This window comes from Suncus etruscus, chromosome 10, assembly GCF_024139225.1.
Source record: "Suncus etruscus isolate mSunEtr1 chromosome 10, mSunEtr1.pri.cur, whole genome shotgun sequence".
Lineage (NCBI taxonomy): Eukaryota > Metazoa > Chordata > Mammalia > Eulipotyphla > Soricidae > Suncus > Suncus etruscus.
This window is the reverse complement of record NC_064857.1, coordinates 42,349,190-42,373,962: the sequence shown is the minus strand read 5'-3', so window position 1 is coordinate 42,373,962 and position 24,773 is coordinate 42,349,190. Positions and strand designations below refer to the sequence as shown.

General features: G+C 37.1%; 1 non-coding gene across 1 annotated transcript; it reads left to right on the top strand.

The window, feature by feature from the left end:
* The first annotated feature begins 24,257 nt into the window (after positions 1–24,257).
* On the top strand, positions 24,258–24,364 carry LOC126021635 (U6 spliceosomal RNA). Its single transcript, XR_007500134.1, has one exon. It is a non-coding gene; the product is annotated as a U6 spliceosomal RNA (small nuclear RNA).
* The last annotated feature ends 409 nt before the right edge of the window (positions 24,365–24,773 follow it).

Sequence of the window (24,773 nt, the reverse complement as noted above, 5' to 3'; positions counted from 1 at the left end):
CTATTATGCTGAGTGAAATAAGTCAGAGAGAGAGAAAGACGCAGAATGGTCTCACTTATCTATGGGTTTTAAGAAAAATGAAAGACATTCTTGCAATAATAACTTTCAGACACAAAAGTGAAAATAGCTGTTAGTTACAGATTACCTCATGAGGCTCACCATAAACAGGGATGAGTTTAGTTAGAGAAATAACTACGTTTTGAACTATCCTAATAATGAGAATATATGAGGGAAATAGAAAGCCTGTCTAGAGTACAGGTTGGGGTTGGGTGGGGAGGAGGGAGATTTGGGACATTGGTGATGGGAATGTTGCACTGGTGATGGGTGGTGTTCTTTACATGACTGAAACCCAAACACAATCATGTATGTAATAAAGTTGTTTAAATAAAAAAAATTAAAAGTCAGTCAAAAAAAAGAAAAAAAAAGAATATTGGTACTTATGGAGAACTGACTTATGATAACATATAATTATATGAAATGTAAAATTGTATCACTAAGACACAAATAATCTTATAAATAACATTACAATAATATTAAAATATGAACAAATTAAATAGTTCAGGTGTAACATAATACTAATCAAATTAAATGGGAAATCAGTGGGATTGGAGAAATAGTCCTTTTGATAGAGTGCTTCCTTGCAGATGGCCAACTTGGGTGCAGTCCTCAGTACCTCATATGTTCTCATGAGTGGGCTAAGAGTGATTCCTAATTTCAGAATTAGAAGTAAGCCTTCACACTCCTGCATGTGCTCAAACAAAAATATAAGTAAAGATGAAAACAATTAAAGTTGAGTCATCAACTTTATTTCAACTCCATTAGTATATTACCTTTATTATTTTTTTTGTATATATATTTGTGTCACACCCAGTGGTACTCAGGGGTTACTCCTGACTCTGCATTCAGAAATCACTCTTAGAAGGTTTGGAGGACTAATGGGATGCCAGGATTAGAACCACCATTTGTCCTTTGTTGTGTTGGCCGCATGCAAGGCAAATGCCTTAAGGCTATGTTATTGCTCTGGCCTCTACCTAAACATTTTTACTTGAGTACAAACTAAATAAAGTACAAGTGATAAATTCAAATACGAAGATAATGGTTAATGATAGTGGTTTCTAAGAGAGATGAGAACAAAGAGATCAAACCATTAAAATTTCAAACTCTTGGGGCCGGCGAGGTGGCTCAAGAGGTAAGGTGTCTGCCTTGCAAGCGCTAGCCAAGGAAGGAGCACAGTTCGATCCCCCAAAGCCAGGGGCAATTTCTGAGTGCTTAGCCAGGAGTAACCCCTGAGCATCAAACGGGTGTGGCCCCAAAAACAAAAAAAATACATAAATAAATAAAATTACAAACTCAAAAATTTATTTTTCATAAATATTTTATTAGATTATTTTAACAATATAAGTTCTTTTATAGTTCTATTTTAAAATTCACATGCCTCTGTGAATTTTTCTGAAAGATATCTGTTATCTGCTCTAAAACTTAAAATTTACTCTATAGAGCATACTTTAATCCAGCATCTTTATTAAAATCTGTAAAATGTTTAAATCCTTGAACTCTTGAACTCATAAAAATAGAATATTTTTTTCCTAGAAACAATATAAAGAAAAGAAATATTGGATTGATATACTTATAAGCATTTTAGATTTCACATACTTAAATATAGACACGCACACATATAAGCGTTTTCATATTAAATACACTTCAAAGACATGAATATACATTTATGTTCCTTTTGTAAGACAGATTTCAACAGTGTATCAAACATCAAAAAGAATGTGCGTAGTTTAACAACTATTTTATATATGTTTCATAAAGTTTGAAACAGCTCCAAACCTTGCCATTTTCAATTTATTAATTTCAATTTATTCCAAATTCTAAGAATCATTTTTTTTTTAAATATATATAATTTTTATTTTGATCATAGTGTCTTACATATTGTTGACAATAACATTTTAGGTACATATTTACATAAAATCAGGGGGGATTCCCATCACCAATTTGTCCTCCCTACACCTCCGTTTTTGTCCTACCTCCCATTTCCTCTTCCCTCACCCCCAGGGCGGCTAGAATATGTGGTCCCCTCTGTATCCAACCCACTACTTAGTAGTCTTGCCCATGTTTGGTCTTAATGCCTCCCTTATCTCCCCCTCTAATTGTAGGCAGGACTAGCTAATTCAAGTTGCATGATTTTGCCTGAAAAAGAGAAGATAAATAAACTGGGGTAAGAGTCTAATACTCCAAAAATGGATGGAATCCTTCTAGAGGCTCTCATCATCGATTTGGGAGATGAAGGAGAAAAAGAAGTTGAAACACTCCACCAGTACCAAAAAAAAAAGAGTCAATTATCCAGTGGGGACTCCATCTATATCGGTAAGCACCAAAAAAAAACAAAAAAAACAAACAAACAAAAAAAACAAAACAAAAAAAAAACAGATGAAAAACAAAGCAAAACAAACAACCAAAAACCAAACAAACAAACCAAAAACACGCCATGGTCTTGAAATAAGAAACATGGCATAGCACATAACGAAAGAAGAGAAAAGAAGAGAGAAAAAAAATAAGTATAATTGGGGACCACGATTTCAGTAGTCACACCCAAACAGAGAAATCGACCAAAATAGATAGGTATATAAAAATAATAATAACAATAATAAATGAAGGGAAAAATATATGTATATATGAAATAACCAAGGTTTTGTGGTTTTTGTATTTTTGTTTTTTTTCCCTCCTGCCCTGGCACAGTAAATATTGGGGTCATTCTAAAAGGAATTCACTTGGCCTAAGAAATATGGGGTTTCTCCATCCTTGGAGTATACTGTCATGGGATCAGCTCTAGACTTTGCTCAGGATCATTTATTCTCCCTGTGGTGTTTTTTTTGTGTGTGTGTGTGTGTGGAAGACTTCTGCTCTGTCCAGGGTGATACAATCAGAGCTCTGTGTGTAGAGGTCTCCGTATCTGCACAGATCCTGAGGTGGGACTTATGATGAAGTCAGTCTTTGTGGTTCTAGAGGTTCTGTTGCCTCAGTGTCGTTTTAATCCATCTTCTGTGGTTGGTGATCTTGGTCTTTGCACTGAACCTAGGATGGCTCCTAGGATAGCATCTTTCTTTGTGCTTCCAGAAGCCCCATTCTGTTGCAGTTGTCTCTGTCAGACCTTTGGGACTAGGGATCATGATTATTGTGCAAGTCATAGTGCAAACCCTGAACTAGGGCTTTTATATTGGGCCCAAGGTGTATACTGTCTGGTCGTGGTTCTAGTAGCCAGTCATCTGTAAGTCACGATCTTGGCTTTTGGGCCTACCAAATGGTGCCGCGTCTTCTGGTTTTGTCTTGTCGTTATCTGGTAAGGTATGCTAATCTGCTCTCAGGACAAGTTGTTCGCATTTTCCTCATTGTCAGGATATCATGTTAGAGCTGGCCCTTGTTGTTGACCCCGCAGTATTAAGGCTGGCTCAGATGGAGTTTGTTTCCTGTAGCTGTTGTGAAGAGCTGTGCCAATCCTTTGTCTGGGATCAAGATTTCAAGGCTGGATGAATGGTATCTAATCACCTGAGGTCTAAGCTGATTCCACATGACATATTTTCAAGGTAGGAGATATCCCTGTATTGTAAACAACTATGAGTTCCTATCTCTAGTAGATAAGAGCTCTTTTTGTTTTTTATATATATATATATATATATGTAAGATTTCCCCTTTATTTAGTGTGTCTTTGCAGGGGGAAGTGGTGCTACATTATATTGTCGGTGTAGCTGGGGGTGGAGAGAGGGTATAACAGACACAGGTCACATACCCAAAAATGATAAAAATAAAAATTAAAATTAAAATTAAAAAAAAAAAAGAAAGAAAGAAGAAATAAATAAAAATGTATGTGCTCGCAAATGTATATGTAGGACCAACATTTAAAAAAAAATAAATAAATTTAAGAAAAGAAGAAAAATGAGTTCGCGAAGGTTTTAAAGGGCCAAAGTGGTGCAAAAGACTACCTTACATTTGGGGGAGAGCAGGTAACGAGGTGGTGTATTACAGGTCCTATGCCTATGTTGGAAGTACAGTTTTTCCCATTGTCTTTTGGGTTTTTGTTGTAATGTGTGGGTTCTCAGGCATCTTCCTATCCCACCCCCTGACCTTCTTCAGGTTGGTAAAAATTTGCGGCAGGGAGGTCTTGGAAGAGTTCTTGCATTGGGGATACTTTTGGACCTAGGTCCGGTTTCAAGTAACAGTCCACATTAGGGGGAATAGGTAGGGAGGGCCTCGCAGCATGAGTCCGCAGGGGAGTTGGCTGTCTTTTCTTGTCCGGGACGAGGTGTGGGTTTGACTGGGTGTCCCTTCTCTTGGGTGCTGGGTACTGGTTCGTTGGGGTAGGAGGTCGATCTTGTTGCCTAATAGATTAGGAACTGAGGGTGAAGTGTTTTAATATAGAGGGAGGTCTGGATGGGATTGAGGGGTGGAGGGATAGTTGGGTTTCCAGAGGGGGGAAAGGGTAAGGTGTATGGAAGGGGTAGGGAGGGAGAAAAGAGAAAAATACATTAGAAAGAAAGGGAGAAAAGAAAAGATAGAAAGTAAAGAAAAGAATAGAAGAGAAAAAAATCAAAAAGCAAGTGGTGAGAAGAGAGGAGAGAATAACAAGGGAATGCTAGTTTGCTTGAATGTGTTCAGTGAATAGAGTATGTAGTTTGAGTCTGTTCGTTGCTGTTACTGCTTTGGTGGTTTGACTGGTCACGTGCTTGAAACCCTAAAAGAAGGTAAACCTAGAGATAAAGTGTATGTTAAAGAGATTTCTCAAAAAAAAAATAAATAAATAAAAAAAATAAAGAGTTTTCTCGGGGTCATCTCGTAGTGCAAACTAGGTATGGTATCTCGTGTGGTATCCCGAGCTGCCATCTTAGCTTGTCCGCCCTTTGTATCCAAGAACGCCTGTGGACAGAGAAGCTGAGAGGTTATTTTACATATAGTAAGATAGAGGCATTAATACGTAGTGTTATGGGATGTTTCCATTGGAGTCAGTGGTTTGCCTTGGTATTCTTTACCTGTGTTCCTGTATACGATCTCTACAGGACTATTATGAGTCCTTGTTGTAGAAGGTTGATTACGTACCTGTTCTCTCTATGCTGCTGTTCTGGTGTTGCTGTTTTCTTCGTGGTATAATGTGTAGTCGAAAGTTTGTGTTGTTAGTTTTTCATGTGTTTTGGGCACTGTTCCCAGGTATATGTTGACTATTACAGTGTTTGGAGTTTCTATCCTGTTAGACCCTGTTATTTGATTGTTAAGTATTAGTTGTGATTAAGATGTATGTTCTGTGTGCTTCAGAATAGTGCTACCATTCTGTGTTTATCTTTTGTCTTCTGACTTACTTCGTTTAACATAACATGATCTAGGTCCATCCACGTTGCTGCAAAATCTGTGATTGTATCGTTTCTGACTGCCATGTAATATTCCATTGTGTATAGATACCACATCTTAATGATCCATTCATCTGTTGTTGGACATCGTGGTTGGTTCCAAGATTTGGCTATTATACTGAGTGCTGCGATAAATAGTGGGGTGCACACGTATTTTGGGATGAATGTTCTTCCACCTTGGGGGTATATACCTAGAAGTGCAATTGCTGGGTCAAAAGGGAGCTCAATTCTGAGTTCTTTGAGCACTCTCCAGACTGTTCTCCATAGATGTTGGACTAGGGGGCATTCCCACCAGCAGTGGATGAGGGTTCCCTTCATACCACATCCCCGCCAACAAAGATTGTTCTCAGTATTTTTGATGTGAGCCATCCTTACTGGTGTAAGGTGGTATCTCATTGTTGTCTTGATTTGGATCTCTCTGATGATGAGTGAAGGTGAGCATGCTTTCATGTGTTTGTTAGCCATCCTTCTGTCTTCCTCAGAGAAGTGTCTATTCATTTCTTCTCCCCACTTTTTAATGGCTTTGTTTGGTTTTGAGGGGCTCAGTTTTCTGAGTGCTTTGTAAGTTCTAGATATCAGCCCTTTATCTGATATGTCTAGTGAAAAGATTTTTTCCCATTCTGTTAACTGTCTTCTTGCATAAAGTAAGGTTTCTTTCGCCATGCAGAAGCTTTTTAGTTTGATGTAGTCCCATTTGTTTATGTTTGCTGCTAAGGTTCTTGCCATTGGTGTTCCATTCTCGAAGACCTTTTTGATATATAGGTCTTCAAGTGTTCTCCCTATTTTATTCTCAATAAATTTTATAGATTCGGGTCTGATTTCAAGGTCTTTGATCCATTTTGAGTTGACTTTTGTATAAGGAGTGAGGTATGGGTTGATTTTCACTTTCGTACATGTGGTTTTCCAGTTGTGCCAACACCATTTGTTGAATAGGCTTTCTTTGTTCCATTTCAGATTCTTGCCTCTTTTATCAAATATTAGTTGGCTGTATATCTGGGGGTTTATGTCTGGGAAATCTGTTTGAACCCACTGGTCTGAGGTCCTGTCTCTGTTCCAGTACCATGCTGTTTTGATTACTATGGCTTTATAGTATAGTTTCAAGTTAGGTAAGGAGATTCCACCCAGCTTCTTGTTTTTGAGTATGTGTTTGGCTATCCTGGCTCTTTTGTGGTTCCAGATGAATTTTGTGATTGATTGTTCTATTTCTTTAAAGAATTGTGTCTGGATTTGGATAGGGATTGCATTAAATCTATATAGAAGTTTGGGTAGGATAGTCATTTTGACTATGTTAATTCTACCTATCCATGAGCATGGGATGTTCTTCCATTTCTTTAGATCGTCTTCAATTTCTTTCTGAAGCGTTTTGAAGTTTCCCTGGTATAGGTCTTTCACTTCTCTTGTAAGGTTGATTCCTAGATACTTGATATTTTTTGATACTATCTTAAATGGGATTGTATTTTTAATCTCTCTCTCCTCAGCTTCATTGTTTGTATATAGAAACGCAACTGTCTTTTGTGTATTGACTTTGTATCCAGCCACTTTGCTGTATTGGTTGATTGTTTCTAGGAGTTTTACTGTGGACTCTTTAGGGTTTTCGATGTATATCATCATATCGTCGGCAAATAGAGATAGCTTGTGTTCCTCTTTCCCTATTTGAATTCCTTTGATTCCCTTCTCTTGTCGGATTGCTATTGCTAGGACTTCTAAGGTTATATTGAATAAGAGTGGAGAGAGTGGACAGCCTTGTCTAGTTCCTGAACTTAGTGGGAATGCTTCTAGTTTCTCGCCATTAAGTATAATGTTGGCTGTAGGCTTTTCATATATAGCTGTAACTATCTTGAGGAAAGTTCCTTCTAACCCTATTTTGCTGAGTGTCTTTAACATGAAAGGATGCTGGATTTTGTCAAACGCCTTCTCTGCATCGATTGATATGATCATGTGGTTTTTGTCTTTCATGTTGTTGATGTGGTGTATCAGATTGATTGATTTGCGTATGTTGAACCAACCTTGCATTCCTGGTATGAATCCCACTTGGTCATGATGTATGATCTTTTTGATGAAGTGTTGGATTCGGTTTGCTAAGATTTTGTTAAGTATCTTTGCATCTATGTTCATTAGTGAGATTGGTCTGTAGTTTTCTTTTTTGGTGGTGTCTTTGCCTTCTTTGGGAATGAGTGTGATATTAGCCTCATAAAAGGAGTTGGGGAGGATTCCTGTTTTTTCTATGGTTTGGAAAAGCCTATGGAAAAGTGGTAGTAAGTCTTCTTGAAATGTTTGATAGAATTCACCTGTAAATCCATCTGGGCCTGGGCTTTTGTTCTTAGGGAGTTTTTTAATTACATCTTCAATTTCCTCTGAGGTGATTGGTCTGTTTAGTCTTTCTAGATCCTCCTTTTCCAGTCTTGGAATAGGGTGTTTGTCCAAGAATCTGTCTATTTCTACTGGGTTCTCTAACCTAGTTGAGTATAGTTGTTCATAATATGATCTCATGATGTGTTGTATTTCTTGGGGTTCTGTTGTAATCTCTCCCATTTCATTTGTGATCCTACTGATTTGGGTGTTTTCCCTCTTTTTTTTGGTGAGTTTTGCCAATGGTTTGTCTATCTTGTTTATTTTTTCGAAAAACCAACTCCTGGTCTCGTTGATTTTTTGTATTGTTTTCTTGGTTTCGATGTTGTTTATTTCTGCTCTGGTTTTTATTATTTCTTGCCTTCTGGTTGTGGTTGGATTCCTCTGTTGCTGTTGTTCCAGTTCTTTGAGGTGATCTTTTAAACTGTTGGTTTTGTTGTTTTCCTGTTTCTTGACATAGGCCTGTATTGCTATGAGTTTCCCCCTAATTACTGCTTTTGCTGTGTCCCATAAGTTTTGACATGTTGTCTCTTCATTGTCATTTGTCTCAAGGAATCTTTTTATTTCTTCCTTGAGTTGTTCTTTGATCCAGCTGTTGTTGAGCAGCATGTTGTTTAATCTCCAGGTATTAGTTTTTCTCCATTGCTTCTTCTTGACATCAATTTTAACCTCTGTTGCATAGTGATCTGAAAGGGTACTTCTTATGATCCTTACCTTTGTGGTCTTATATAGGTTGGCTTTGTATCCTAAGACATGATCTACTCTGGAGAAGGTTCCATGTGGGTTTGAGAAGAATGTGTACTCTGCTTTCTGGGGATGGAGGGCTCTATATAAATCTATTAGCCCTAAATCTTCTAATTTTTCATTTAGAGCTCTTATTTCTTTGCTATTTTTCTGTTTGGTGGTTCTGTCCAATGGTGATAGTGGAGTATTGAGGTCCCCTACTATTATCACATTTCCCTTCATGTGTTTCTCCAGGTTTGCCAGTAGTTGCCTCACATATTTTGCTGACTCTACATTAGGTGCATAGATATTGACCAGGGTTAGTGTTTCTTGATCTAATGTTCCCCTGATCAGTAAGTAGTGACCCTCTTTGTCTCTGATCACTTTCTTGAGGTTGAATACAATTTGGTCTGATATAAGAATGGCTGTCCCTGCTCTTTTTTGTTTTCCATTGGCCTGAATAATTACTTTCCATCCTTTTATTCTAAGCCTGTGCTTATCCTGTAACTGTAGGTGTGTTTCTTGCAGACAGCAGAAGTCCGGTTTATTTTTCCTAACCCAGTTCTCTACTATGTGTCTTTTAATTGGAGAGTTCAGTCCATTCACATTTAGGGAAATTATTGATAGAGAGGACTGTTGTGCCGTTGTATTGTGTGGAGTGGTTGTTGTTACAATCGGGGGTTTGGATTATGTAATTCATCTCTGAGTAAGTCGTTTAGGATCGGCTTGGTTTGCACAAATAGTTCAAGTTCGTTCATGTTTGAGAATGTTTTTATTCTGCCCTCCCATATGAATGATAGTTTTGCTGGGTATTGTACCCTGGGTTGGAAATTTCTTTCATTCAGTCGTGTAAATATGTCATTCCACTGTCTTCTTGCTTGAATTATTTCAAATGGGAGATCCGGTTTGATTCTTATGTCCTTTCCTTTGTACTTGAGGTTTTTTTTCTCCCTTATTGCTTTCAGGAGTTCCTCTTTCTCTTTGTTTTTTGCCATTTGGATTATTATGTGTCTTGGTGTTGGCTTATTAGGGTCTATTTTATTAGGAACCCTCTTGATTTCCTGGATTTGTCCTGAAGTGTCTTTCTAGAGTGTGGGGAAGTTCTCTGTTATTATCTCCCTGACTACCTGTTCTTCCCCCTTCCCTATTTCCTCCCCTTCTGGTATACCCACAATTCTTAGATTGTTCCTTTTGTCTTTATTCATTAGATATTGGATTTTTCCTTCCAGTGCTTTGCCTTTTATTTCTTTGTTGGTTTCTTGATCTTTTTTTGATTGTAGTTTTCCTTCGAGTTCTTCGATGTGCTTCTCCAACTCTGTGTTTCTGCTCGTAAGGCTTGTTACTTTGTCTCTTAAGTCCTTCACTTCTTTTTGTATGGTCTCTCTCATGTTCTTTGATATTTCTTCTTTAATTTGGCTGATTCGTTCTTCCATGGTTTTCTTATATTCGGTAGCTAGGGTTTCTTTCATTACTGTTAGTAATTCCTGCATTTCCTTCCTCATTACCGTTTTTAAGTCTTCTTCCCCTGGATCTGTGCGATTTGGTGGACTTGGGAACTTGCTAGGATTTGTCATGGTGTCTCCAGTTATTAGGGATCTTCTTGATTTGCGCATGGTTCTTTGTATTTAATGGTGTGCTTTGGAGTGCTGTGGCTTCTTTTTTCGGCCTGCTTGTTCCCCTTCCTGAAGGTGGTTCTAGAGGGGCCTGTTGGGTGAGCTTGTTGAACCTAGCTCTTTCTCCTCCCCTTTGCTGCCTAGGGGTCAGCCTTCCCTGTGGGTCCTGTCCCTTTTCTGCTCCTTAGTTCTGTCAGCGGTGCAGTTCCGCTCCTGGCCACAATGTTTGCTGGCGCTGTTGAGCCTAGTTCTCTGTCCCCCCTCCTCTCTCCGAGAGTCAATGGAGCTCCGTCCCCTCCAAGCCTCTGTTGAAGGAATTCCTTCCGCCCAACCCAGAGCTCTCGTCCTTGGGGAGTCCCTGGTCCACTCCAGGGCCCTAGGGGATGGACTGTTCTAGGTCACCTGAGGGGCCAGACTACTGGCCCTATCTCCCTTGTCTATTCGGGTTGTTCAAGTTGCCCTTCCAGGTGCCCACCCAGAGGAAGGGCTTCCCTCAAGCCACTCTCCTCAGCGCTTGTGGTTCCTGGGGAAGGGGCTTGGCCTGGCAGCAGCGGGGGAACAGGCCTTACAAGGCCGTTTCCGTGCCTCCCGGGGTCGCAGGGAAGGGATTCGGCCTGGCAGCCCTGGGGGAACGGGCCTTACAAGGCCGTTTCCGCGCCTCCCGGGCTCGCAGGGAAGGGGCTCGGCCTGGCAGCCGCGGGGGACCGGGCCTTACCTGGCCGATCCCGCGCCTCCCGGGTTCGCAGGGGAAGGGGCTCGGCCTGGCAGCCGCGGGGGACCGGGCCTTACCTGGCTGATTCCGCGCCGCCCGGGTTCGCAGGGGAAGGGGCTCGGCCTGGCAGCCGCGGGGGAACGGGCCTTACAAGGCCGTTTCCGCGCCTCCCGGTTTTGCAGGGAAGGGGCTCGGCCTGGCAGCCGCGGGGGACCGGGCCTTACCTGGCCGATCCCGTGCCTCCCGGGTTCGCAGGGGAAGGGGCTCGGCCTGGCAGCCGCGGGGGACCGGGCCTTACCTGGCCGATTCCGCGCCGCCTGGGTTCCTCTAAGAATCATTTTAATTGGTCTGCCTTGCCAATGTTGGTCAGACTAGCATTTAGGAATCCTTTCTGTGATAGATGGTATAAGATGTGTATGTTGATAGATCATCCCATATAAAATTAGAGGCCCCATGCTATTTTTACTATTGATGTACCCTCAATTAAAATAGAATGAAAAAACATATCATGTGTATATAGTTTCATATATTTTATTGAAATAAATAAATTTTGTGGGTCTGAAGGTTGTATGACATGAAAGTAACATTGAAGGGAAAGTATTGAACAAATTTTGAATATATTTAGAAGTTAGAATTCAAGAAAGTAATCATTTGATTTACAAAGCTAATAGAAAGGGAAAAACAGGAGATACTCCCCACCATTTTTATAAATTAAGTATGCATTTATTTACATAAATGTATAATAATTTATAGTTTATTATAAAAATACTAAGTATATTTTTAATCAGGATTTATTTTTACAGCCTGAGGCACTTTTATAATCAACATTTAAGTCGGGAACACATGGCTTCTAATTGGCAGACCTCTAAGGTAGAGATTATCTGTATAAACAAAGCAAGCCTGTAAATGGAAATTCTTTGATATAATAATAATATCTATTTATTGTCTTTGTTGAATCCCATAGACCATTACTGCACTTAATAGTTTTCTCTGTGGTATGACTATACCACATCTACCATCTTACTACAGCTGGCTGTTTGATTTACTTCAATGTACCGATGGTAGCTTTCTAGTATGTCTACTCTGAAATTATGTTAGTGTCTTTAATATGTGTAATATTAGGCATTTGGCTTAAAATTAAGTTACCAAGTTATAAAGAAGTCATACATTCTGTATATATTTTAGGCAAATATAACATTTTAAATGCAATCACAAAGTAAAAACTAATGAACACATTATCTCAGCAAAATAACTATAAATGAAAATATTTGCTTTTCTCTCAGAGGTTTCTTAGCAAGCCAAGCTAAGTTAACCAACAGCAGAATGTTGAGTTTCTTGTGGAAATTTTCAGTCCCTCAAGGCCTACTTCCAACAGCACACAGTGCTTACTCATGACTCTGCACTCAGCTCTCAGTCTTGGCTGGGCTTGGGGGAACCATATAGGGTTCCAGGGATCAAACCCAGTTGGAAACACATGACCTGAAATTACTCCTCTCTGCTGTATTCTGAACATACCATGATGAAATCATGACATGACTGAAAGCAAACAATAAAAAAGCCAGTGGTAGTTACCTTGCTTTAATTTGTCTTAAGGCAAAGAAATAGATCATTTTTTGGAAGAAATTTAAAATGGATGCCTGATAATCAACATTTAGAAAATTTTGTACTGTGTAGTACTATAAATAAATGCAACTGAATTATTTGTAGCCTCTTGATACATACATATATTTACATACACACATATGTATGCATACATATGTATACATACATATATGTATACACACACATATATATAATGGTTTCCTAGTTTTCTATGTCCATGAAACACAAATTAAATCAAATGTAGGTCTAATAATTTTGCCAATTTAGAAGTGAGGTAACTATGTACATCAAAACCAAAAGGCAACACTATTGTAATTGTGTGATTCATACTATAATATGCAAATTAGTTAAATTAAACAAAAATAAGCATGCTTTGGAGGCACTTGGGGAAAAGAAGGGAATTTTGGGTGGAGGCATGCTGACCCTAGTGGTAGGTTTGGAGTTGGAGTATTGGATATCTAAAATATTAATATCAGGTATTAAACACTTCCCCCCTCCCTACCCAAAAAACCAAAACCCATAATGCCTAACTTAAAACAAAAAGAGAAATGACATAAAGAAAAAACAATGACAAAGTTCTAATTTTATCTTTAAAAAAATATTAGAAAGTGGTTGCAGACAAGTTTTATCAGTTACGTATTTTCTTTATAGCCTTATACACATCGTGTTTTGGTCATAAATAAACCTTAATTATTAGAACTATGTTGTAAATGTCTTAAAAATTAAATTTGAATTTATCTATAAAGTAATATATTTGAACATAAAGGGTGCCTCTGTTAAACTCAATTAAAATTAAAAGGTATTGCTATATAAGTATAAAAGGCTTTTGCTTTTGAATTTATTGTCATCACATGAATACTGATTGATTTTATTTAGAGTTTTCATGACTTCTTAGAAGTGTTAACAGTTTATTTGTAAAACCCCCTCTAATAAATTATTCTGATATATTTACTACCAAAAGAAGAGAAGAGAATTGCTTTTCTAATAGGATATGCTTCCTGTGATGATGTAGGTTTCTTGTAAAAGCTAAATAAATAACAAGTAACACCTTATATTTACCTTCCTGTAGGTGAATAAATAAAGTGACAGAGAAATAAATTATTTTTCTTGCCGGATAAGCACAGAGCCAACCTTTCTTAATAAGGTGATGAAGCAACAGAGCAATACTTTATTTGCTTTTCACTTTTAGTATAGGAGAATTACATCTCAAGGGAAGTCAGTTTTCAAGTCTAGTATTACGGAAAACAATATCATTGCAAGAGTTTTTAATTCATGTCTTCTTTCTGAAGTTATTCCTTTAACTCTATTTAAGTAGTATGTCTTAAGAATGCTTTAGAGCCAAATTACAAGGATTTACAAACTAATTATAAAGACCTAAATATGAGCTATTTTAAAATCATCAGTATACTTACATTGTGTCAATCTGTGTCAAGCTAATTAAATATGTAATTAACATACATTCCCTTTATTTGTTATTTTTACATTGCTATGACTGTGTTTGGATATCTGCTAGTGTTTAATATATTTTAGGAGTGTTTTTTAGTGTGACAGTATACTCATGTAAGAAAACATACTTCAGGGGCCGGGCGGTGGTGCTAGAGGTAAGGTGCCTGCCTTGCCTGCATAGCCTTGGACTGACCGCGGTTCGATCCCCCGGTGTCCCACATGGTCCCCCAAGCCAGGAGCAACTTCTGAGCATATAGCCAGGAGTAACCCCTGAGCGTCACTGGGTGTGGCCCCAAAACAAAAACAAAACAAGAAAACATACTTCAAAAGAAAATTTGTATGCTATTGTCATTATGTGTTTTCCTTTTATGTAGGCAGCCTGGTTATGTTCTGGTCATCATATGATTTGCTGAACTTCACTAGGATTTATTGCTAAGAATAGGACTGATTCTCAAACTGGAAATAGCCCCTAAAATCTGCTGGGAGTTTCAAAAGCTTCATAGCTGAAAACAATTGGATAAAGAAGTAGGAGAGGAACTAATAATTTTACTTCTAATTTCTCTTGATCATTCTTAGATATGAAAACATTTTATAATTTTTTGTCTTTCCTATTGTATACTATGTTTTAGGAGCACATGAAAGGAATGCTAGGAGGTCCATGATGTTAAAAAAAATAAGAGAATCTGCATATTGCTTTCCATAAAGGTTGAACTAGATGGCATTTCCACCAGCAGTGGATAAAAGTTCCTTACTCTCCACATCCCCGCAAACACTGCTTGTTCTCATTCTTTGTGATGTGTGCCAATCTCTGGAGTGTGAGGGGTACCTCATAGTTGCTTTGATTTGCATCTCCCTGATGATTAGTGCTGTGGAGCATTTTTTCATCTGTCTTTTGGCCATTTGTATTTCTTCTTTGTCAAAGTGTCTGTTCATTTCTTCTCCCCATTTTTTGATGGGATTAGATGTTTTTTTCTTGTAAATTTCTGTCAGTGCCTTGTATATTTTGGAGATTAGCCCCTTGTATGATGGGTGGATAGTTTCTCCCACTCAGTGGGGGGCTCTTGTATCCTGGGCGCTATTTCTTTTGAGGTGCAGAAGCTTCTCAGTTTAATATATTCCCATCTGTTAATCTCTGCTTTCACTTGCTTGGAGAGTGCAGTTTCCTCCTTGAAGATGCCTTTAGTCTCAATGTCCTGGAGTGTTTTACCTACATGTTGTTCTATGTATCTTATGGTTTTGTGTCTGATATCGAGGTCTTTCATCCATTTGGATTTAACCTTCGTACATGATGTTAGCTGGGGGTCTAAGTTCAATTTTTTGCAAGTGGCTAGCCAGTTGTGCCAACACCACTTTTTGAAGAGGCTTTCTTTGCTCCATTTAGAATTTCTTGCTCCTTTATCAAAAATAAGGTGATTGTATGTCTGGGGAACATTCTCTGAGTATTCACGCCTATTCCACTGATCTGAGGGCCTGTCTTTATTCCAATACCATGCTGTTTTGATAACTATTGCTTTGTAGTACAGTTTAAAGTTGGGGAAAGTAATTCCTCCCATATTCTTTTTTCCCAATGATTACTTTAGCTATTCTAGGGTGTTTATTGTGCCATATGAATTTCAAAAGTGCCTGATCCACTTCTTTGAAGAATGTCATGGTTAAGTTTAGAGGGATCACATTAAATCTGTAAAATGCTTTGGGGAAAGCAATATGGAGATTCCTCCAAAAACTGGAAATCGATCTCCCATACGACCCAGCTATACCACTCCTAGGAATATACTCTAGGAACACAAAAATACAATACAAAAATCCCTTCCTTACACCTATATTCATTGCAGCACTATTTACCATAGTAAGACTCTGGAAACAGCCAAGATACCCTTCAACAGATGAATGGTTAAAGAAACTGTGGTACATATACACAATGGAATATTATGCAGCTGTCAGGAGAGATGAAGTCATGAAATTTTCCTATACATGGATGTACATTAAATCTATTATGCTGAGTGAAATAAGTCAGAGAGAGAGAGAAAAACGCAGAATGGTCTCACTCATCTATGGGTTTTAAGAAAAATGAAAGACATTCTTGCAATAATAATTTTCAGACACAAAAGAGAAAAGAGCTGGAAGTTACAGCTCACCTCATGAAGCTCACCAGAAACAGCGATGAGTTTAGTTAGAGCAATAACTACGTTTTGAAGTATCCTAATAATGAGAATGTATGAGGGAAATAGAAAGCCTGTCTAGAGTACAGGCGGGGGTTGGGTGGGGAGGAGGGAGATTTGGGACATTGGTGATGGGAATGTTGCACTGGTGATTGGTGTTACATACAATCATGTATGTAATAAAGTTGTTTAAATAAAAAATTAAAAAAAATTAAAAAAATAAGAGAAGTTAGAAAAACGTGGAGTCTGAGGAGTAATATGGTCTTATGTACCACTTGTCAAAGTGAAACTTGAAGTTTCCTGACTCAAAATATAATTTTCCTTTTGCATTTTATTAACATCTGTACCGATGGTAGAGCTGAAACTGCTAATATTTTAGTACAAATTAAACAATAACAACCTGTACAGTTGTGTTCTTTATTATCCTGCCTTTGCAAAAGAAAAAGTCAGTTTCTCCAAAGAATGTTATTGATGTCTTTAGCAAATTTATTATTTTTATTAAATTTCAACAGGTCATTCTCTAGTTTATTTAAATATAAAATAATGCTTCCACTGCAAACCAACAGACTGTGGTTTGATTCAATGTGGGGGCAACACATTTTTGTGGTGATTTTACTGAAGAAAAAATAACACATATCAACTGTGCATGAAACAAAAATTTTTGCATTACACATAATTTATACACAGTCATTTTTAGTTTTGCTTATACTAAAATTGATCAGTGTCAGTGCATGTTAATAGATCAAGTTTTGTTTTCATCTTTATTCTGCACCTTATTTGCCTTCTTTCAATCATCTTGTTTCATATTAAGATTTAAAGTTACTGATTAGCTAACTCTGTTGACCTGTGCATAATTTGGATTCACCTACATATAGAAGGATAAAAATAGCTATCAGAGGGACCAGAGCAGTGGCGCAAGCAGTAGGGTGTTTGCCTTGCATGTGCTGACCTAGGATAGACCACAGTTCGATTGCCCGGTCTCCCATATAGTCCCCAAGTCAGGAACAATTTCTGAGTGCATAGCCAGGAGTAACCCCTGAATGTCACAGGGTGTGACCCCAAAACAAAAAAAAATAGCTATGAGCGAATCTGATTATGAGTTTCAATATAACTTTCAGTAGATATAGGGAAATTTACAATTTGTATGAAATTGAAGGGGAATCCAAAAATAGGACTTTGTATCCATATCAACTCTATGGTCTGAATAAATATAGCATAAACATTTACAAGCCTTTTATAGTCTTCTGTTAATATGCAACTTTTGAGCATTGAGCAGTACTTTTGGAAGGCAGAGTTTTTTTTATAAATTTATTTTTAATTATGAATACAAAGATGCAAAGAAAGAGGAAAAGGTAAAGTTACCGTGAAAGGACAATCACCCATAAACAGAATTCTTAGAAGAAAACCCCTTGCTGATACCTTAATTTTGAACTTTCAGCCAAAGAACATTAAGAAAAATAAAATAGAACCCATGTACAATTACTTTGTCCCTCAAGTCCCCAGATTGTAGTACAGTATAACATTTCTTAGCAGTACACAAAGCAATTTAAGGCCATAAAACTTATGTAACTCCTTAAACATTGAAGGTATAGTATTTTCTTACATTTCCTTGTCCATGCATATTAGTTTAAGTTAATCACAAAAGTTTAAGTGGGTTTTTTTTTAAGGATTAGAGTCAAAGGAGCACCGTATAAACGGTGTTAGAGTTGAAGCTATTGTTTGCATAGGCCCACCAAAATATGAGGGACATGGAAAGGAAAAGCCTTGGCCTAAATACAAGGAGACCCTACCCCTGAAGTTTCCTGGCAGAAGACCAACTCTAGGCTCCAGGCCAACTAGTTTGTCCAATCCAAGTCATTATCTGTAGTGCCAATACACTTTAATTTTTACAGTCTCTGTTGTTGGTATCATGTTTCTGTACTAAAGATTCTGGAATTTGGAAGGCAGACTTTTTATGTTATTAACCAAGTCTTCTTAAAATTTGCGTAGGTTGGCACACAATGGGCATTTATATATTTTTTGCTCAAATAATGAATTGAAGAGGTGAGAGTGAGAGGCACTAGTAAATTTATTTCTAATTTGTGTTTGTGAGGTACCTGTGCTAATGTTCTCATCCTATTTTGAATGAAAATAATAATAATTCTTAAATTTTGGGTAGCTTGAATTTATCATAGTTTAGGATAATGTACTTACTAAATATGCTTTGATTCAGCACGATAATTTTGGAGTTTAAAATGTAAACAACTAAGGCCTGGAGAGGTAGAATAGTGGGTAGGGCTTGCAAAAGGTTGACCTAGGATTGATCATGGCATCCTATATGGTTATCTGAATCTGTCAGGATTGATTGCTGAGTACAGAACCAAGAGTAATCCCTGAGTATTGATGAATGTAGCTCAAGCACAAGCCACAAAAATAAGATAGAGTATATACTTGTATATGCATAATATGTATGAATAAACACAAATCCATTAATCATTTAGTTTGTAACTTATAAATATATTTTAATTGCTGTGAAAACCGTAACAGAAAAGCTTGGCAACATATTTATAGTTCTATATAGAACTATATTTATTTATAGGTTCTACATAGAACCTGTATAGAACCTACATAGAATTTATAAATAGAACCTAGATAGAATCTATAAGTAAATAATCTAAAGTAAACATATGACAGTTAAGTTTTCGTTAGGATACCAGTTCTAATTTTACCATTTATTTCTTTTCTTCTTTTTTTCTCTGAAGCAAGATAGTTTTTATTGAGTGAAAAATTAGTTTTTCAAAAAAAATTAGTTTTTATTGGGAGAGAGAGAAAGTATGTGTGGGAGAGAACATGGGCTTCTCCGTAGAAAAAGCATAGATACACAGAGACAAAGAAGTGAGATACATGTTTGAGGGAAAACACGGGGACCAAACATAATTTTAATATTTCTCAATCTAAGTAGTCATGCGTAAGTAATCATATAGACAAAGAAACATTTATTTCCACCTTGTGGGTTTTTTTCTTTCAGTAACAGTCTCTAGAATCACCAGTAAGAGCTAGAAACAGACTCAATGCTCAGACTATACATAATCATTCGGTAGATAAAATAATATTGGTAGACTGTAACTAAAGAGAGAGCTTGAACTTTACTGCTTGTTATTTCTGTATTCCAACTGCTTTTCTCTTAATAGAGTCTCAATTCCTATTTTCTCAATGAATGATAGGCATCATTGTTATTCAAATTTAAATTCTTAGTAACTTTTATTGTGCCAGTGCTTGCAGGTTCCTCTTTCAGAAAACTTTTTCCAATACAATGGTTTAAAAAAGAGCAAATAATTATAATTTTCAGAAAGAGATAACCATAAAGAAGTTTTAGTAACCTAAATAGAAAGTACCAAATAGTCATTTACTCCTGGCTCTGCACATCAGGATCACTTCTTTTTGTTTGTTTGCTTGTTTGTTTTTGGGTCATACCTGGCAGCATTCAGGGGTTACTCCTGGCTCTATGCTCAGAACTCATCCCTGGAAGGCTCGGGGGACCATATGGGATGCCAGGATTCCAACCACCATCCTTCTGCATGCAAGGAAAATACCCTACCTCCATGCTATCCCTCCAGCCCCAACACCAGGATCACTTCTAATGGGCACTAGATCCCCTTAGGAGAGCCAACAATTGAATTCAGGTTGGCACCATGCAAGGCCTTACCTGATATAATGTGGCTTCAGCACATAAATAGATATTTTAGAGCATCTTATAATAACTACATTGAGAACTAACACAACAGAATGAATGAGGTAAGTAGAAATCCTGTCTAGAGTACAGGCTGGGGTGGAGTGGTGGGGAGGGAGATTTAGGACATTGGTAATAGGAATGTTGCACTGGTGAAGGGGAGGGTGTTCTTTACATGACTGAAACCCAACAACAACAATATTTGTAATCAAGGTGTTTAAATAAAGATATTAATAAAAAAGAACATCTTATAATTAATGTATTACTATAATAGAAAGTTTACTAAATAACACTGGTCATTGAAGCTTTCAGAGGGGGAAGAATTCATCTATAAATAAATAGACTGAATAATGAAAAATATAAAGTGGGAAACTATTGTACATAATTATAAAATATAAATATGTGAGCAGAAGTGGTGGTGCTGTAAAGGCATTTGCCTTGCATGCACTAGCCTAGGACGGACCAAGGTTCGATCCCCTGGCATCCCATATGGTCCCTCAAGCTAGGAGTAACCCATGAGCATCACTGGGTGTGCCCCCTAAAATGGTATAAACATGCCACAACACATTTGTCAAAACTCACAAGATGTCTGAACACCAAGAGAGGCAAATGACTCTGGACTGTGAGTAATGATGTGTCAATGTTGGTTGATTGCTTGAGACAATGGTACTACTCCTGTGCCATCTTTTGTCAGAGCTGGTGATTGTATGCTTACTAATGGGCGGGGGGTGGTGGTGGTGGTGGTGGTGGCGGGAATATATGGAAATCTTTAGTACAATTTTGCTGTGAACCTAAAATTATTCTTAAAATAACCATGGTTAAAAAATAGGGGCTAAATTGTAACCTCAAGCTAATTCTTCCACCAAACATTATAAAATAAAACCACTTCCCATGGAAAATTAATAAATGAGGTCGCTTTGCTTTCCATCTTAGGTAACATAGCTTAATCATTTCAGCGACAATGGAAATATTTGTTACTTTTATTTTCCCAGAAATTATAAGTTGCATTTTATAATAAGTGCACAAAAATGATGTATGAAACCATAGACTTGGCTGGCTGCATATATGAGGTAAGTTTCCATAAACCTTAATGTAGACACATAATTGTCCAGGTACCACACCAAGAGTTCTAAAAATTATGGAAAAATTTTAATACCATCATTTCTTTTGTGAGATAGATTATCATTTTTTGAGCATTCACTTTCTTATCCAGTTATTCTTCGTAATTCTGGGTTGTGACTGGGAGAATCTTACATTCCCACCTGATAATTTTCTTAATAAAATTTTATATCATTAAATTATATTCATTTAAGAAAATGGAATTCTATTTTTTCTCACAATAAAGTTAAAACAAGGTAGAATTCAGAAAGTAAATATTTTTTACTTATTTTAGATAATTTAAAAATTCTTTTAAACTATTTATATCTGCACGACAGGCTTAGAGAGTGCTATTCAGAGATATCATTCATTTATAGGGCAGAAATGATCAAATTAGAAGCTAGATGTAAAAATTTGTTAATAAATTTAGGTAAAGGTATAGTGGTCACTCAAGCTATGCCAAAAAGCAAAGACAGAAATATATGTGATAGAACTAAAATGTTTGATTTTTTTTTTGAGGTCTGTAAGTATTGTAAGACCATAGATTAGATGTTACAATGATCATGTAAGTTTAAAGTTTTCTGAAAGATTGAACTTTAAATGCTTTATGTTGGTGAATTTAGAGAGAGGGTCATTTTGTTAATTATCCTATTAAAAACCTCCACTTCACAAAAGAAGCAAAGTGCTTTGAAAGGAGAATGCTTTGTGGCTCATTAATTTTAGATCTTGGGGGAAGTCTAAGAGTTGGTAATGCAGTTGAAAAATGAGCTCAAGAAGAATGAACTGAAACCTTCTCTGACCGTACTTGTTTTTTCCATTGATTCTGAAGAAATTATCATTGACTCTAATGCATGGAGTCAATGATAAATTCATGCTCTCTATTTTATTCTGTTTGAATGGTTGTCAGGACAGAAACTTGGAACATTTAATGTTGGCAACTAGTTTTAGATATATTGTAGAAATTGCTTATTTATTAGCTCTTCCCAGTTCCTTACTTATATTCTATAGAAGTTAAACCTATCAGTATTTTTCCTGATAAACAATGACCCAGTTGTGTTTTTAATTATTTCTTCTTCTTATCTAAGAATCTAATTCAGGGTCTTTAAATGCATGTCCTATGTTCTACCATTGAGTTACATTTTATTCCTACAGAATGGTTTTTATAGCTACAGAATAAAAATTTTTTGTTTTAATTTTGCCTCATTTTAAGTAATAGATTTATAGTTCTAAATAATTTTATAATAATTATTTTAATGACTATCATTCTATTAAAGATAGGGTGCATTTTTACTATTTCAGAGCATTTTAAAGTCACAGTTTATGTTTATAATCAATTTTATGAAGGTAAGTAAATTTTAATAATCTGCATGTGTCTGTGGTGTGTGTGTGTGAGTGAGATAGATAGATAGATAGATAGATAGATAGATAGAGAGAGAGAGAGAGAGAGAGAGATTATCCCTATCTCTGTCACATAGTTTTTAATCCCTAGAATTAAAGTTTTGAGACTCACAATATTTTTGAATTTTAAAAAAGCCCCTGAACAAATGTGGAAACAGTAACACCTTGCTTTCAGGGCTGATTTTTCTGCTTCACCACCTAATAGTGAGGTGAAACCAGGAGATGTTTCATGACACCATGTCTTTGACAGAAAACCTATGCCAAAACCAAGATCTAATTACTGAAGCCTGACTGTGACAACCCTGATTGAGAAGAAATTTTCCTGGTATCATGAGAAAGACTTTGGGATTAGACAATTTGTTATGCCTGCACCTTGTAATTGATCTATGGCAGGATGCTTCATGACTAGGGACACCCTGTTCTTAGGCCAAAAGTTTTTTTCTATTTTTCCCCTACTTTGGCTTCACGTATGCAAAAAACTGTCACCCCTTTTTTTAATCTTTTAACTGCTTCCGCTTTTTTCATAAAACCTTGGGACATGAATTACTTTGTTTTATCACATATTTCTATAAAATTAATAAGTGAAAGGCCAGAGTGGTGGCACAAGTAGTAGGGCATTTATTTGCCTTGCATGCACTAATCTAGGACGGTCTGCCATTCAATCCCCTGGCGTTCTATATGGTCCGACAAGCTGGGAGTAGGTTCTGAGTATATAGCCAGGAGTAACCCCTGAGCGTCACCAGGTGTGGCCCCCAAACCAATAAATAAATAAATAAAATTAATAAGTAAAGAAAAAAAGAAAAGAATGGGAGCCAGGGGCTGAGCGACACAGGTGCATTGGTGGAGATAAAAACTAAATATCCTAGTCAAATTCAACAACAATGGAATCAAGAGACCCAAAATTTAATAATCTAAACTTAAGTTGGGCCTTTTATACTGGCAGGCCAGGGGACAAAGAGTGGTAGTATAGGATGCACTCTGGGAACAAAAGGGGAGGGAAGCTGACACTGGTGATGGGATTGGTCCTGAATTGAAATCCAACTGTGAAGTACTTTGTAAATCACAATGGCTTCAATTAAAAAAAAGGTTTTGAGGTTATAAAGAAAGAGGGCTGATTATTAGAGCAAATAGTGTGATTAGAATGTTGTGTGTTTTCTTTTGTAGGAGGGGTTTATCATACTTGCTGGCACTTAGGCCTCTTTTTTGGCGCAGTCCTTGAGAGTCATTCCAAGTAGTATTTAGGCCCGGTCCTCAAACTATGGCCCGCAGGCCACATAATGTATTTGTATTTGTTTTGTTTCTTCATTTAAAATAAGATATATGCAGTGTGCATAAGAATTCATTCATAAGTTTTGTTTTTACTATAGTCAGATCCTCCAATGGTCTGAGGGACAGTGAACTGGCCCCCTGTTTAAAAAGTTTGAGGACCCCTGAGAGGATCATGAGATACAGGGGCTCAAAACCAGGACTCTCGAAGTAAGAGCATTCCCTTAGCTCTAGAGTATTGGGACTTTTAACTCCACAATATTTGACATCTGGGAAAGGAGGAGTAAATAGTTGAGTCAGTCACCAATGACCTTGTCAGGTATGCTTTTGTAATAAACATCTATAATTTTCATTAGAGTATGGGGTTTGAAGAGCTTCTGGGTTCATGATCAGAGAAAAATTTGAGGAGAGGGTGAGCTCAGGGAAGGCATAGAAGTTTTGAATTCTTTCCCTATAGCTCATGTTATGCAATTCTACAATTTGGTTGTTCTTCATAATAAAAAAATTTGAACAAAATATTCTGATTTTCTTGAACCACATTAACAAATTATGACGAGCAAGGAACAGTTTCTGGAAACTCCTGTCATCTGAAGCATTGTCAGTAACAGGATATAAATGAAACATATGATATTTGAGGTGATGTAAAGAATGATCTTGTAGAATTGAGCTCTGTGGGACTAAGGTAGAAAATATGAGAATTAAGTTGAGTTGCAGTGCACAATTCTAGAGGGCATTTATATTTTCATTTTTTCGCTCTTAGAATTTAATAAAGTTCTCTATGAAGTGCTCTCTTTGGCAACACATATACTAAAATTGGAACAATACAGAGAAGATTAGCATGGCCCCTGAGCAAGGATGACAAGCAAATTCATGAAGTTCTCTATGAAAGTATCAGCTGATCTTTTGTGATCCACGAGAAATCAAGGAGAATTATGTGGTTTGTTGAAAACGGAAATGAGGTACCTTAAATTTTTGTATTTTTAATATAAAATATTTATTTAAGTACCATGATTACAAGCATTATTGTAATTGGGTTTCAGCAATAAAAAGAACACCCCCATTCACCAGTGCAACATTTCCACCACCAATGCCCCTCCCCTTCCTTCCCAAAGTTTATTTGGACAAATATCAGCTTAGAAATGCCAAGCACATACATTCAGGTGTTCTACCAATTCATTGATAAACTTTTTGTTGGTTACATCCAGAGGTGTTTTGGGCTTGTTACTGGCTCTGCAGTCAGGAATTATTCCTGATTGTGCTTGGAGAACTATATTGGACATTGGAAATTGAAGTTGGTGT